Source organism: Pogona vitticeps, chromosome 2 (assembly GCF_051106095.1).
Source record: "Pogona vitticeps strain Pit_001003342236 chromosome 2, PviZW2.1, whole genome shotgun sequence".
In the NCBI taxonomy this organism is placed as follows: domain Eukaryota; kingdom Metazoa; phylum Chordata; class Lepidosauria; order Squamata; family Agamidae; genus Pogona; species Pogona vitticeps.
This window is the reverse complement of record NC_135784.1, coordinates 175,915,087-175,928,863: the sequence shown is the minus strand read 5'-3', so window position 1 is coordinate 175,928,863 and position 13,777 is coordinate 175,915,087. Positions and strand designations below refer to the sequence as shown.

Sequence of the window (13,777 nt, the reverse complement as noted above, 5' to 3'; positions counted from 1 at the left end):
TTTTTGGTCCTCCGGACACAAATTCTGTAATATGCATGCCTTCAGGAACCTCACTCGTGAGGTCCCCCAGGTAGTCCCCTAAGGAGGGTTTCCATTCACCCTCCCGTTGTACAAAAATAACAGAGTCAGTATCGTGATAAAGAACTCTATCCTGCAGTTTGTCAAGCAGGTTGTAAAGCTCAAGACGTGCATAAGCTGTGGTAAAGCAGGCTATGAATTCATTTTTCCTACCCTTGGTGGTTAATCTGTCAGTCGCATGTTTCCATGACACACAGACAGCATCATCCGCCAAAAATTCAAACATGGACACTTTGTAAGACTCTGAAAATAAGAGGTTGAAATATTCATCCGGATCTCTGACCACCTGAGTGTTAGGCAGATTCGTTCTCTGACCAAACTTACCCCACAGAGAGTTTAGAAACAGCTTGGCAATCTGTCTTTTTGCGGGGTTTACAGCAATTTTATCTTTACGTAGGGTTATACCCTCTTTCTGTTCATAATCAGCAATATATTTGTTTTTATCTGCCTCGCTGACACACCACGAGGGATAGCCTGATGCCTCCTGTTTGTGGCGAAGGTGCAGCTTCATGTAATCTGAAAACAGTTCATCCGATCTGTTTTCAAAATGCCATACCTCAAAGATTTTCACAACCTTGTACCCCTTATTTATGGCTACATTCAGTTCTATAGTACACCAGGTCCCCGTCAAAGCTCTCTCCTCATCGGTATGTTCACAAGGGGTTCTCTGGCTGCTTTCTGCACAGGCGGCACACAGCACAAACATAAGTTTTCCACCAATCCTGGCTGGCAAAACTGGAAAAAAGAGGCCTCTAGGTGGTGAGATTTTTGCCTTTACGATACCAAAGTAGGCAGTCACAGGCTCAAAATTCTCATATATGATTTTGGGGTGCCCCAGAGGGTACTCTTTAGTTTTGTTGACATAGGGGTAAAGGCTGGTAAAATCATAGTAAAGAATTTGCTCTCCCGGTTTAGCTCTGTAGTACAAACGGATCGCGTTTGTACGACCCCCAAAGAGAGCATCCCTAGGTGCTAAGGGATCTGGAAAATCAGCTGTAGCAAGGTAATTTTTGACATCGTTGTCGTTTCTCACCATCTCTTTCCATTCGTGCTCCCAAACTGATCTGACTTCAAAGCCCTTGCTTCTCAAAACGGCTGTCCTTTCCTGTGTGGCATTGAAAAGAGCCCCATAGGTTTTCCCTAACAGAGGATTCCAATCCTCAGAATGGTAACAGAGGGCACAGCCGTGGAAAAAACACCCCAGGAACTCTAAACATATGCCCCTGCCATTAACAACCATATAACCATCTACATAAAGAGAACCGATACAAAATTCCCCACCATTCAAAGCATGCTGAACCCTGGTTTTTTCTTTATGTGCAATATAAGACAACCACTGGATCGATGCAGATGAGAAGCGCTTGCACTGGCTATGATAGTTGTCTGGGTGCGGGATTGCTATTTTATTTTTCGGCAGAAATTTGAACTTGTACATGCTAAGACACACACCCGCTAGGGTGGGGTATTGGAGAGGGTCTATGGCAAACCAATCATGTCCCCCATCGTACACTTTCACCTTCTTCTTTGTCAGGGTCATAATTTCATGGCGATACTTTGTGCAGGCCTGTTCCAGGATATTAACATCCTGCTGGCAGTAGGCAGCCAATTCACGCTGCAGGTTAAAGGTTTTTGTCTTATTCTCTTCATGCCATTTTAAGAAAGCCTTCTGCTCAGAAGGCATCATGTGCTGCACTCCATAAGCTTCGGGGGGTGGCAAGGGGCCCTCATACTGTTCGTTTTCAGGGGTGTTGAAGTAATGAGGGAAGTATCCTTTAGACTCCTGATTGAGCCCTAGACATTTGGGTAATTTTGCCAGGGCCATGGGGAGATGGCATAGAGAGTCCAGGAATTTTATATCAAGAGCCGGCACGGATATTGTTATGAGTTTACCCCCTTGAGTAATAAGTTCTACCTCCAGTTTTTCTTTGACTAGCTGGTTGAGAATGAAATAACCGTCATAACCTTTTGAATTATGGGCTATGAACGTTGTTCCCCCGAAAACACTCCCTTCTGTGAAAGTCCGAATGAATTCCTCTATGCAAGCCTCACCCCTAAACTCCCAGGATTTCCCATAAGGCCATGTCTTTTTCTCCTCAGCTTTTTTCTTAGTTTTCCCAGAGCCAGTCTCGCTACATGAACCGTCGTCCTCATCATATTGTTCACTATCCTCCACCCCCTCTTCCTCAGCATCCTGTTCAAGGATCTCCTTTATCCAATCGGGCATACTGCTTTTCACAGCAGCATCTTTTTTAAAATGACGCACAGTCTCACCCCAAAAGGCTCGGGCATAACAGTAATTGGGGATGTGTAACCCCGTGTCTTGTCTTGCCTCTATATCATAAAAAATATATTGGGTCGAGAACTTTGGCTCTTTAAGAGGGCGCATGAAACAGAAGTGGTCTTTCCCTTCTCCTCTAGGAGCCCAACAGATATTACAGACCCGGCCTATACATTCCGTTGTGAAATGCTGTTCATTTTGATAACGTCTGCAGTTCTCACAAAATTTTCTAAAAGTACAGGGCACCTTCTTCTCTGCAGCCAGCTTAGTGTGTAATTTTAAGCATTCTATCGACCTGCATTTCATTTTGCAGCATTTACACTTCTCTATGATGTTCACATTAGAAGCACATTCTTTTCTTAGACAGAGTCTACAGAAAAAAATACAGTCATGTATATGAGAGTACAATTTGTGGCAATATTGGCAATAATTTCTGCTTCCAAAGAGCCCTTTGGGATTGACCACTCCATAGAAGTGCTCACCATGAAGTAGTAATGTAAAAGTTTCTGCATATTTGTGGCCTTGTGGCTTAAATAAACCCCAGCCTTTGTCGCCATAGTGGGCAACCTGTATATTGACCTGTAAGTGATCCTCAAAAAGAGGGATGTCAGACAAAGAGACCTCTTTGTCTACAGGCCATTGGACAGCTTGATACAATTGCAGAGCTCCATTTACCGCTTCTGGGTCTGGGATAACCTTTTTAGACATGACACGGACCAAACTTGCCCCAAAGCACAGTTTACTGTTTACATCAGTAAAATCGAATAAATGTTTCCTTTTCTTATTTATAATTGCACTATAGGGGATAGATCGTAAGGCTCTAGGCCGGCCGCCCCCCCGAGGAGGCTTTGCAATGGTCACAACCAAACGTAAAGTCCCCTCAAGACATAAATCCATATTACTTTGCAAAAGATTGGCGAGGCTGGAGAGGAATTCTTCAGCGTCTAGAGCCCCCTTAACTTTTTTCACTGAAAACAGAGGCTTATGCATGTTCCCGCCCTCAAATCTCAGCTGCACACAATCCCCCGTCTCCAAGCTTTCATTAACATGATCCAGTACCTCTTGAACAGCTAAATGTAATGCTGAAACGGCTTGTGCATAGCTGGTCACATGTTCTAGATTTACGAACCGGAATTCTTGCGCTATGTGTAGGGTGCTATATCTTTCATTTTCCCACTCCCACCTATTTGTGACTTCGGCATACACCGGAGGGTTCTCTGCCTCATGTTCAGGTGTCTGCAGGGCAGCGTCTGGAGATTGCTCCTGAGACAGGGCCCAGCTAGAAGGTAAAGAGCACCCTGGTGGGTATTCCTGCGACTCTCGACTGTTAACCCCAATCGCCCCAGAGTTCTCTGGTGTCTGCAGGGCAGCGTCTGGAGATGGCTCTTGAGACAGTGCCCAGCTGGAAGGTAGAGAGCACCCTGGTGGGTATTCCTGCGACTCTCGGCTGTTAACCCCAATCGCCCCAGAGTTCTCTGGTGTCTGCAGGGTAGCGTTTGGAGATTGTTCTTGAGACTGTGTGCAGCTAGAAGGCAAAGATAACCTTTTCCTACGTGCAAGCAGTTTCTTGGCCCCTTGTAACAATTTAACAACTCTATTGTGCCAGTACAGTTTAGCTGTGCTTGGTTTCCTTCTTTTTCTCCCCCTAGACTGACGGCCAGGGTGAGCCCTTCTCATTGTATACTTCCTGTTTGTCTGTTTAACATCAGGATAGCCTAGGCCTGTTTGAATTTTAAAGGACATTGCACAAGAAAAATGATCCATTTTTTTAATAGCATCACAAATGGCATTTATATCAGGGACCTCGTCCATAATTTGGTTTAGACTTGCTCTGGCCGCATTAACCACATTGAAAATCATCATAAAATTTTTAAACCAACATTCAACTTTAGAGGTGTATACAGCTAAAGCCTTTCCATCAATTTCAACCAAGCCCTCTTTTTTCCTACCCTCCACAGCTTGAGGATTTGCAAGCTTTTTGCTACCATCTCCATTAGTTGACTTGGCCTGGGGACTCCACTGTCTGCTGCCGTCTGATCTTTCGCCATACTTTGGATCCATTGCCATCTGAGGGGCCGCTGGATTTTGGCCACCATTCCCGTCAGCAACCGGCTTGGGTCCCTTCAAGACCTGTGGGTTTGCGGATTTGATACCGGCCGGTCTTTCATGTATCTTGGGATCTGTCGTCATCTGAGGGATCGCTGGGGTTTTGCCCCTACCCCCGCTGGCAGCTTTGCCCCCCTTCAAGGCTGGGATGTTGGCTGATTTACCAGGAACCGGTCTTTCAGCTTCCTTGTATCTTTTGGGGGGGATCGTCATATTGAGGCCTAGAAAAGAAATAATGGGTCTTGTAAAGGCTGCATTTCAGCGCTCTCTCTCTCTCTGTGTCTCTCTCTCTCTCTCTAACAACTCACCCATGCTGCCTCCCCTTCCCTCCCCTGTTAAAATCGCTGCTGTGTAAAAAAAGGGTCTGCCATGAAAATTACACTTACTCTGATTAGCACTTCTCTTAAAGGTATATCTATGAAACAGGGCCCTGTCTGTCCTTGGTATATTGTAGCTAGTCGATGGCACCACAGCTTGATTTTGTGTAAAAAATTCATTATCATCAGAGTTGCGAAAATATTTCTCTGAAAAAGAAACAGTATTTCTAAATCATTAGGGATTTTAAAAGTAAAAAAGTCCTCCTTAAACCCCCAATATGTTAATGAGCTTACCCAGGGAGTCATCGGATGCTGGGCTATTTTCCTTGGAATTCCCGGCTGTAGAGAACAGAAACATGTTAGGGCATGCCTGATGAACATTTGACATCCCTGTTTTTAAAAACTGCAAGATGGATGCTATTGAATCACAGCTGTATTGTCTGGTTCTAAATTATCTCAAAATTAATTGCAGAGAATCTGAAAATACAGAGGCTAAATCAGAAATGAGTCTTCAATTAAAAAATCTAGACTCTTTGATTCAAATACAATTGGAAGGAGACATAAAAGAATTTTTGGCGAAAATACAGATAAGCAGTCTGTCAGATGTTAATTCTGCAATTTTTTTAACTGGACAATACGTTTTTCAGGATAAAATTAATTATGGAAGAATTTTTACATTTTTATCTTTTGCATCATACATAATCAGATTTTTTCAGAAGAAGATACGGCTTTTGGCAGAGAATGAAATGGATTTTCTATCACGGCATATCATGACATGTGTAACTCAGCGACAAGGGAATTTGAAATTCATAACCGTAAGTATTGTTCCTAAATTCAAATTTAATAACAGCTTATAAATATCTATTCTATAAAATCATAAAATGCTTCATATTTCTGTCTCCTGCAGGAAAGAAGTTTAAATACCTTTCTAAGACAAGCTATGACCCCGCCATCAAGATGGTATTATTTATTCAGCTGGCTGCTTGCAATACAAAAAAAAAATATTCTCTGCCATGCAGTAAATAAAATATATATTTAAAACTCTACGCAATGTCTATAAGTTTTTTTAAAAGAACAATCTCTTACCCATCTCGGCGTGTTGAGTTATTAATGCTGAAAGCCTAGGGAAAAAAAAAAAGTCACATAATGAATACATATTTTAAAAAGGACAGGTCTATTTTTAAAAAGAATTAAATCTCATAGATGTATAAAGTTACTCACCTATTAGCTTGTCTTGGCAAGGGACAGAGAAGATCGGATAAAAGACAGCTCAAAACTCTAGTTTATATACCGTTTGAAAGGGAAGCAAAAGTTTTTCTGATCACGACTCATGCTGCTTCAGGAAACAACAGCCGATCATGATGTGGATTGAAAGATACACAATTACCGTGAAACAATGGCACCTCATTAACAACCCATTTGAAAGGAAAGGTAGAGAATACACATGCTGTCTTATCTATTCAGCTACCTGCTGAAGGATGTGACTATGTTAATCTACTCAAACAGATGCCTCCAGGCCTTTGCTTATCTAAGCCACAGATGTCCTGTTATTTTACAGGTCAGCAGGATGACCCCTATTCTTTCAGAGTTCAGTTTAGGAGTGGCATTTAGATCCAAAAAAAAGTGATTCTTTGATATTACAACGCTAATCAGAAAGGGTAAATTAATAAAAGAACAGTGTATGGCGGATTTATGCTCTTTATTAAAAGGATGCTGTACAAATTTTTAGGAGCCTCAATATGTCTTGACAGATTTTCATTGGGAAAAAGAAATGACTTATTTTTTCACCTTACAGCCAAACTGAGTTGCTTCCTTGTGATAAATAAAAATGTTTTATACTATTCTAAAATGTATACAAATACATAAACTGTTGCTGCTGTGACTTTGAGGTTCTATAATGTCTGTTTGCCGATCCAACCGCCTAATATGGCGGGGAGTTCGTTTGGAGTCAAATGCTGTATTTTGAAATTTAGTTTCACATGTATTTTTAAAAAGGGGCAACTTGTTTATCATTTATCATAACTTTTTTTTTTTCTTTTCTTTTAATTATTGGTTATAAAAATTTTGCGAAAATCCATGATCTTTACAGTCCATTTAAGGGTGAATTTCTGTATACTTCTAATGAAATCATCTGCTTTTTAATTCAAGCATTTTTACATTTGTGGCATAAATTTATTCTGTGACCCCTGCCTGTAAATAGCTGACCTGTGTTTCTGTGTGGTTAGCTGAGGGAAACAGCAGTCTACCCCTGCTGTTTTTCATGATTTACAGTGATTACCCATTATCTCAATGACACATCATTTGAAAAGGAAAGGAAGAGAATACACATGCTGTCTTATCTATTCAGCTAACTGAGGAGGACGTGACTATGTTAATCTACTCAAAACAGATGGGGTCTGTATTTTGCAGGCCGTCAGGACTATGTTTTATCTAAGACACAGAGGTCCTGTATTTTTTACAGATCAGCAGGATGACCCCTATTCTTTCAGAGTTCAGTTTAGGAGTGGCATTTAGATCCAAAAAAAAAAATGTGATATTTTTGATATTAGAACGCTAATCAGAAAGGGTAAATTAATAAAAGAACAGTGTATGGCGGATTTATGCTCTTTATTAAAAGGATGCTGTAACGCATACATTCTTAAATCACAGGGCTTTTAGAAATAATAATCTCAAAGAATTTTGAAAACACACACACACACACACACACACACACACACACACACACACACACACACACACACACACACACACACACACACACACACACACACACACACATACACAGAGAGATTCTAGGAATCTTCCTTGGGTATAAACACGTGGAAAACTTTTTTACTTTGAATGGTATTAAAGACATTTACTAAAACATGGGTTTTTTATACTGCTCAACTTATTGCTCTTCACTATTTCTAGCTTACTTACTAAAGCTGCCTTCAAGCGTCTGAAATATTCATTTGGGAAACAGAAATGACTTATTTTTTCACCTTACAGCCAAACTGAGTTGCTTCCTTGTGATAAATAAAAATGTTTTATACTATTCTAAATGTATACAAATACATAAACTGTTGCTGCTGTGACTTTGAGGTTCTATAACGTCTGTTTGCCAATCCAACCGCCTAATATGGCGGGGAGTTCGTTTGGAGTCATATGCTGTATTTTGAAATTTAGTTTCACATGTATTTTTAAAAAGGGGCAACTTGTTTATCATTTATCATAATTTTTTTCTTTTCTTTTAATTCTTGGTTATAAGATTTTGCGAAAATCCATGATCTTTACAGTCCATTTAAGGGTGAATTTCTGTATACTTCTAATGAAATCATCTGCTTTTTAATTCAAGCATTTTTACATTTGTGGCATAAATTTATTCTGTGACCCCTGCCTGTAAATAGCTGACCTGTGTTTCTGTGTGGTTAGCTGAGGGAAACAGCAGTCTACCCCTGCTGTTTTTCATGATTTACAGTGATTACCCATTATCTCATTGGCACCTAATTTGAAAGGGAACACGACAAAGGGAAGTGTCTACACATCCTAAGATTGTTACTATTTTTATCTACTCAAACAGATGGGTCTGTATTTTGCAGGCCGTCAGAACTATGATTATCTAAGCCACAGAGGTCCTGTTATTTTACAGGTCAGCAGGATGACCCCTGTTTTTAAAGATTTCAGTTTTTAGGAGGGTATTTAGATCCAAAAAATGTGATATTTTGATATTAGAAAGCTAATCAGAAAGGGAAAATTAATAAAAGAACAGTGTATGGCGGATTTATGCTCTTTATTAAAAGGATGCTGTAACGCATACATTTTTTTTTTTTTTTTAAAAATCACAGTGCTTGTATAAATACACAATACATGTTATGAACACAATAAAGTGAGTATTATGATATACAGTAAAGTCCATATTGTAACGCATACATCTAAATCTCAATGTTTGCAGAAAAGCACAATACAGTATATATCTTATTGGTTATTATGTTGTGAGAAATAATAATTTCCCTCCTGAAGCAGAGAAGGACATGACAGTGCATTAGATCTGCATTCTCTGATACCTGAAATCCTAAGAATGCAATAGTTACATCATTTGACTAACCCCGATGAGGGTTTACAATGCATATTTATTAAAAGCATACATCTAAATAACAGAAAATATAGGACAGGCATTTTAGTTTTTACAGAAGGTAGAAACACACAATACAGGCTTTTTAAAGGTTATATATTCATTTAGGATGGTTTCTCTCTTGAAACAATGAACCCTGATGATTCCAGATGAGCCGTGGGACCATAAAAGCAATCACACTCAAGGCCATCTTCCAAGATAAATGTCTTATCCTGTGTTTGGGAATGAAACATAATTTCAGTAAGTTTTAAAAGAACTTAAAGCCACATCACTAACATAGCCATAACTACCGGTTTTAAAACAACCCCCCCCTCCCCCCCCCCTTATAACAGAGGTTTAAATGTCCATCTTTTAAAAAGAGAATTGTTCTTACCAGAAAGCTTGCATTTTCTTCAGCACTCTCAAAACCTTCATCAGGAGGCTGTGCCAACACTTGCTGCTCAGGACCATTGCCATGGACCGGTAAATCTCTTTTTATACCTTGTTCATCATCTTCCTCATCGCCCCACAACATGGTACAGGCCAGTTTTCTTGTGTTTTTCTGCTTCGGGTTCGCCTTTGCAGAAAAAACAAAAACGTCTTCTGCAGGCTTGACTTCTCTTGTTAACTTTTCTGGGTCTTTGGGTAGGCTATTCTTTAGGCTTGCCGGATTTCCTAATGGACACAAGGGGCTAGAGAACCCCACCGGTCCGTTGTAATAAGCTTTGGGCTGCAGGCGTCTCCTGGTTTTTCCCGCAGGCTTATGGACGGGCTCCGGAGCTTTGTTCTCCTTCTCCGCCATGTCTACAAAACCGCAGGACCTTTGCAAAGAGCTGACAGAGCGCGCAGAAGTGTCCCCGAACCACGTTTTTATAGCCTCTCAGCAAACTCCCCGGGGCTTTCCCACCCTTGCAGGGCCTAGGGACAAGCCGGGGCATGTCCTACGACCACCCCTTTTCCAGCCAAGGCCCTCCAACCGCTCCCCATTGGTCTACGGGGTCGTGGGGTGGCACGCAACCTCGGGGACCAATCCTCAGGCCACCCCAGGGTCACGGGGGACCCCTGCCTCTAGGAAAAGGCTCCTATAGGCTCACGGGCCCCCCCCCGAAATCCCTGACGTCACGCAGGGGGCTGGGGCAAGCCGAGACATGGTCTACGACCACCCCTTTTCTAGCCAAGGACCTCCAACCGCTCCCCATTGGCCTACGGGGTCGTGGGGTGGCACAACCCCTCGGGGTCCAATCCTCAGGCACCCCTAGGGTCACGGGGGACCCCGGACTCTAGGGAAAGACCCCTATAGGCCCATGGGGACCCCCACAACCCCTGACGTCACCGTTCGGACCACCCCTTCCGCCGGAAGGGGCCTGGGTCCAGCCTAGGCGCCGGAAGTCCCTCCCCTTCCGGTCCAGGGTCCCAAAAGGGGGCGTGGCACCTGTCAAAATTGAGTTTGATGAGAGCTACCATTATCCTACTACTCTTGTTTTCATGACCCGGAGAGACGTCCTGTCACCTTTAATTGGTGTCAAAGGCATAGGCGTAGCACCAACTAGTGAAAAAGGTGGTGAGTGTCAGCTGCGATATGGTGCAGGAACCTCTATTTTGCAGGATATTTGTAACAAATATTAGTTATACAGTGTCCTCAATATACACCAGGAGTGGGAACTCTTTTGAACGATTGCTTCCACAGTTTCCTACCATTGGCCATACTGGATGGGGCTGATGGGAATTGTAGGTCAAAACATCTGTAGAGCTGAAGTTTTCCATTCCATAGCATACGTGCTGTTTTACAAAGTTGAATTAGATGCCAATGGGACTGTTATTCCTGGGCTGAATGGGGAGAAATTTCGCTTAGAATCATGGGAGGGGAAGAGAAGATTAAGCTGTTCTTCCCATGCCTTGATGTTGATTAGGCTTCCTTCTGCCAGTTTTTAAAAAATGTTTTTCTTCCCATGCAGTCTCCTGCCAGCAAAATTTAATAATGATATATGACTATCTATCTATGTATCTATGTATCTATGTATCTATGTATCTATGTATCTATGTATCTATCTATCTATCTATCTATCTATCTATCTATCTATCTATCTATCTATCTATCTGTCTGTCTGTCTGTCTGTCTGTCTGTCTGTCTGTCTGTCTGTCTGTCTGTCTGTCTATACCCCGCCCATCTGGTCTATACGACCACTCTAGGCAGCTTGCAACTTTATTTAGCCTATTTAGACTAACAAGTTATTGCCTTTTCATGGTGCTTAACAACTGCTACCCAAGGTAGCTGCCTCAGTCGGTCTAATGGTAGGGTTGGCCTTGGCAGGATGGCTTTAAACATAAACACAGTGTGGACCTTGTGTTGGGTACAGAAGGGGATGAAGCACCAAGCGTCAGAGTTAAACAAGAATGGCACTTAGTGTGAGCAACATAAAGGGCAAATGTTTCTGGTCAAACACTAAAAAGTTACGTACAGAAGTGCTGTTTGTTGGGGAGAGGGCTAAATAAAATTGTGGAATATCTTCTCGTGCTGGGGTCTGTTTGGGGGCATGGATTTGTTTATTTACAACAGCTTTACAAAAACATGGTACAGGAAAGAGGCATTTCACTAAATGAAAAACTTTCTAAGCAAAAACCAAAATGTTTCTTAACTTAGTTGTGAGGATTTTATCTTTTTATTTTTTGGCTTGTGGGGGATTCTCTTGAGATCCCCTGGCCCAGCTCAACTGCTTTACTTTCCCAATTTGTGAATTAGTTGGTGCAAATGCCCGCTGTTTGCGATGCTGTTTAATTCAGAGACTGAGAAAGAGGAAAAAAGCAATTGCATTAATTCATTGCATAAAACAGGAGCTGTCTGGGACCTGTTCCAGAGCTACAATTTGGTTGGTATTAAAAAAATTATAATTATCTATTTATCCATTTATATCTCATTCCTTGCCCTGTTATTTCTGCGGATATACATGCTATAGTGGGCAAATCCTGGTCATTTGCTCAGTTTTAGTTTACTTGTTACTACTTATAATTTTGTCAGTTGTATATACTGTACTACCCACCCTCCTTGGGAGGTACACCTCAGGGAGTTTGAATGCACAGTAAGATCCCCTTATCCTCGGGATCAGTATACAAGTGGTGCCTCGCTTAACGAGCGCCTCGCTGAGCGATGAAATCGCTTAACGAGGCGCTCTGGGCCATCGCTGGAGCATTTGCTCAGCGATGGCCCCTATGGCGATTTTTCGCTTTGCGATATTCACTAAGCGATTCGCTTAGCGAATATCGCATAATGAAGCCGGGGAGAACAGCTGATCGGCGGTTCCAAAATGGCCGCCGGAAGGTCCGCGCCACATTTTCGCGCCCTGCCCTCGCTTACCGAGGGCGCGGAAATGGCGGCGCTATGGACGATCCTCGCACAGCGGTGAGTTTTCAAGCCACAGGAACGCATTGAACAAAGTTCAATGCGTTTCTATGGCTTTTTTATTCCCGCACAGCGATGTTTCGCTATAGCGAAGGTTAATCCAGAACGGATTAACCTCGCTATGCGAGGCACCACTGTACCCTGATTCAAAATATTAGAAGAAGAAAAAATACAGAAAAAACAATTTTTGCAAGTATAACCAGAACTGGCCAATAGAGGGAGAGAGGCCATGTTATGAATACTGTAATTGTTAATGAAGAATACATACAGTAGCATAGTCTCTGGTCAGTTCTGGTAATGCATATGATTTCCCCCCCACCCCGTTCCTCCCCCCCTTTTACTATGCTATAGATAGCATTATTATCCACGGGTTTCAGTATCCATGAGAGGCTTAAAACCAATCTCTAGTGCAGTGGTCTCCAACCTTTTAAACTCCATGGACCAGCTGGGGAAGGCGGGGCACCCCCCTGTGTTTGCTTGAAGGAGCAGGGGGTGCTTGTGCAGATACAGATGCATGAAGGGCATTCAGGGGGCACTTGTGAAGGGGTGGGGGCACATGTGAGCACTCGTGCATGTGCGAAGGGGCTGTGCGGGGGGCAGGAGTGCATGCGGGGGGGAGATCTGTCTCTGTGGCCCGGTCTGGCCCAGGCCATGGACCGGCACTGGGCCGTGGACTAGGGGTTGAGGACCTCTGCTCTAGTGGATACAGGGAGTGCTACTGTATCAGGGAATCTGACAGGAGTCTAGGCTTCATTAAAAGTCTGGACTCAAGAGGACTGGTCAAAGCTGAGACATCTGACTAAGATGTATCCATCCTCTTTAGCAATTGTCACAACAGGAGAAAAGAATTGATCATTTCAGTGGTGATGTGGGCAGAGAAATTGTTGAAAGCCAGCTACTGGGCAGCAGCAGCAATAAAAGGTGACACTGGCGGAGGATATTTCATAGACGAGGGAAGGAATGTTGAAGCTAACTCTTGTTAGTATTGTGCAGAAGGAGTCAACAGTATACCACTTTAGAAAGCTTTATGCCTCAAAACCCCTATGTTGAGACATTCCAAAATGACAGTGCTGGGAGATGAGGCCTCCCCAGGTCAGAAGGCACTCAATAAGCTATTGGGGAAGAGCTAAGAATCAGTACAAGCAGCACTGTTTGAATGGCACAATAGGGCTAACCTCAAAAGTATGTCCAGCTGCTGGTGTGTACAGATGTGAAAGAAAAGTCCAAAGCTACACAATGCATAAAATTGGAATGTCGACTGTTAGAAGAATTAATTAATGTAAATAAACAATGAAACAGACAACTCTATATGTAGATATCACCAAATGATCAGTGTGAAATCAAATAGACTATATAATTGTAAACGAAAGATGGAGAAACTCTTATTATTTTGACATATACAAGACCAGGAGCAAACTGTGGTGCAAACCATGAACTGATAGTTTAAGAAATTAGAATATGGCTGAGGGAGTTTAGTAAAGCAACCAATATTTTGGTGAAGAAGCTGC

General features: G+C 42.4%; 1 long non-coding RNA gene across 2 annotated transcripts; it reads right to left on the bottom strand.

Moving 5' to 3' along the window:
• Positions 1–4,110: 4,110 nt before the first annotated feature.
• LOC144587095 (uncharacterized) lies at positions 4,111–5,998 on the bottom strand. Of its 2 annotated transcripts, XR_013542267.1 has the most exons (3): positions 5,866–5,998; positions 5,074–5,118; positions 4,111–4,986 (listed from the first exon to the last, which is right to left on the bottom strand). It is a non-coding gene; the product is annotated as an uncharacterized LOC144587095 (long non-coding RNA). The 2 variants fall into 2 exon arrangements; XR_013542266.1 differs by having other exon boundaries at positions 4,111–5,118.
• Positions 5,999–13,777: the final 7,779 nt, after the last annotated feature.